Below are 2,162 nucleotides of genomic sequence, written 5' to 3' on the forward strand. Positions count from 1 at the left end.
GACGCCTTAGGCATCAGTCGAGACTCTCTTTGGGGATCCAAGGGTTGCTACACTGATGAAGCATACAACTGATGAGGTAATCATGAAGGAGAAGATGAAACAGACCTTCACCCATCGCCAAGCAATGGTTCACAATCCAGTGAAGTCCTCTGAAATATTCACCACCTTTCCAAGACTTCCTGACATCGCAGGAATGGTGTGTGGCTCTTGAAATGAAACATAACTAACCCTTTTACAGCTGAAGCCGATTCTAAAAAAAAAGGCTTCTAAATCCTGTTTTCTGAAAAAACTTTCTGTCAGGGGTTCTCAAACCATTCCATGACAAGGACACCAAAAATGATGTGTAATTGGCCACGACCCCCATCTGAAAATGTTGTTTCAGGTCCCCCCAGAAGCAAAGATATGAATTCAAAACGTGTGCCCTCAAAGAATCTATCAAAGATTTGTGCCACCTTTTCACTATTAGATCCACGTGAACTTGTATCATGTATATGCTTGACTTATAAGTACACATGAGTTCAAAGTATCATGAACAGATAATACATAAGACAACAGAAAAACACTTCCTATCAATCTCAGCAACAGAAAGCATTTCCTGAAGCCACCTCTTGAAACATGGAGCCCTCCAGTTTAATAATTTGAATTCTTTAGCTGCAACCATGCCTGCTTGTAGAGCCTGTTTTTGAAAAGGAGGAAGAGTCCTCGTCCTGTCAGAGCAACCAAATACAGCAAAGTTCCAGTCTTGTTTGGAAAACCAATCCAATATATCCCACCAGAAGTTACTGAGAACAGGACAGTGCCAGAAGAAGTGTGCCATCGATCCTTCAGCACTACGACATCCATCATACGTGGGAGAAACAGATCCAAATATCTGACTAAGCCCAATTTTGGAAAAATGAAGTATACGCAAGACTTTGAATTGAATCAGTCTGTATCTCGAATCGATGGAACATTCCTGTACACTGACCAGGCTTTCCTCCCACAGTGCCTCTGACACTGGGACGTCCAGTTCTTTGGCCCAGGCCTCCCTGAGAGGACTGGCGTCTACTGGAATCAAAGGCAGTGACCAAGCGAGAAATCAAATGTTGGGAGTTCCACGTGAGAGAAGTAAATCTTCAAAGATGTTGCTCTTTGGTTTAATGGTGAACTCTGGAATATCCTCGCACACAATGATGCCAAAGTGTGTCTGAGGAAGGAGGTGTTCAGATTGGAGCTGAAGGAATGAAGCAGATTTGTTATCAACCATCTTCTCCAGTGGAACAGAGTCCTCTCTTCCTCCATTCCAGAAGCACACTGTCCATCATCGCTGGCTTGAACAAATGGTTCTATGATACAGGTGTGTGGATTGACACATCTGACATTCCAAGCAATTGTTTAATAAGATTCCAGATCTTCAGAGGGTTTCAAAGAATAAAGTTATGACCAAGTCATTTGTCAGCAGGCTGCGCTCCCCAGTAAAGCAGTGCAGGAAGAGAGGTCCCTGAAACTGACACAGACTGGATTTTCAGCCGGGACGGGGAGACAGCAGACCAGTCATCGCCAGGGGAGCCCCACTGTCCAGTTTTCTGATGAATCGTCCCTACTTGAAAGGGCTCAAGAATACACAAGTGGTATTCCTCTTGGTTTGACCATTTATTTTGAAGGGACCAATTTGGAGCAGGTAAGAGTCCTAGGATGGACAAGGAAATAAAAGGGTATATTTCAGTTCCAAGAATAATTTACATTTCCCTTCAACATGAGCAAAATCATGCTAATTATGCAGAGCCCAATTTACTTGTAAACAATACTTTTCTATTTATAATTTACACATTCGCACCATCGCATTCAAGTTTGACTATGAAGGAGGAGGCTAGTCATGCAATATGGACAGAATGATCATCAGAAATCCATGAAACAATGTTTCCAGGATCACTACATAAGGCTTGGCCTGGTCTAAGCTACTTTGTGATCTATATTATTGTGATTATGATTGTTGTTATTATTATTATTATTGTTATTATTGTGATTATGATTATGATGATGATGATGATGATGATTGTTATCATTATTATTATTATTATTGCTATTATTATTGTTATTATTGTTATTATGATTCTGATGATGATGATGATGATTATTGTTATTATCATTATTATTATTATTGCTATTATTATTGTTATTAT

The 2,162-nt window shown here is 40.3% G+C and overlaps 1 long non-coding RNA gene across 1 annotated transcript; it reads left to right on the plus strand.

Annotated features, from left to right (window-relative positions):
- On the plus strand, positions 1-1,932 carry LOC147260905 (uncharacterized). The gene is made up of 3 exons (XR_015116033.1): positions 1-76; positions 986-1,336; positions 1,442-1,932. It is a non-coding gene; the product is annotated as an uncharacterized LOC147260905 (long non-coding RNA).
- The last annotated feature ends 230 nt before the right edge of the window (positions 1,933-2,162 follow it).

Source organism: Aulostomus chinensis, chromosome 5 (genome assembly GCF_037954235.1).
Source record: "Aulostomus chinensis isolate RoL2024-O1b breed Wild chromosome 5, RoL_Achi_v1.0, whole genome shotgun sequence".
Taxonomy (NCBI): Eukaryota; Metazoa; Chordata; class Actinopteri; order Syngnathiformes; family Aulostomidae; genus Aulostomus; species Aulostomus chinensis.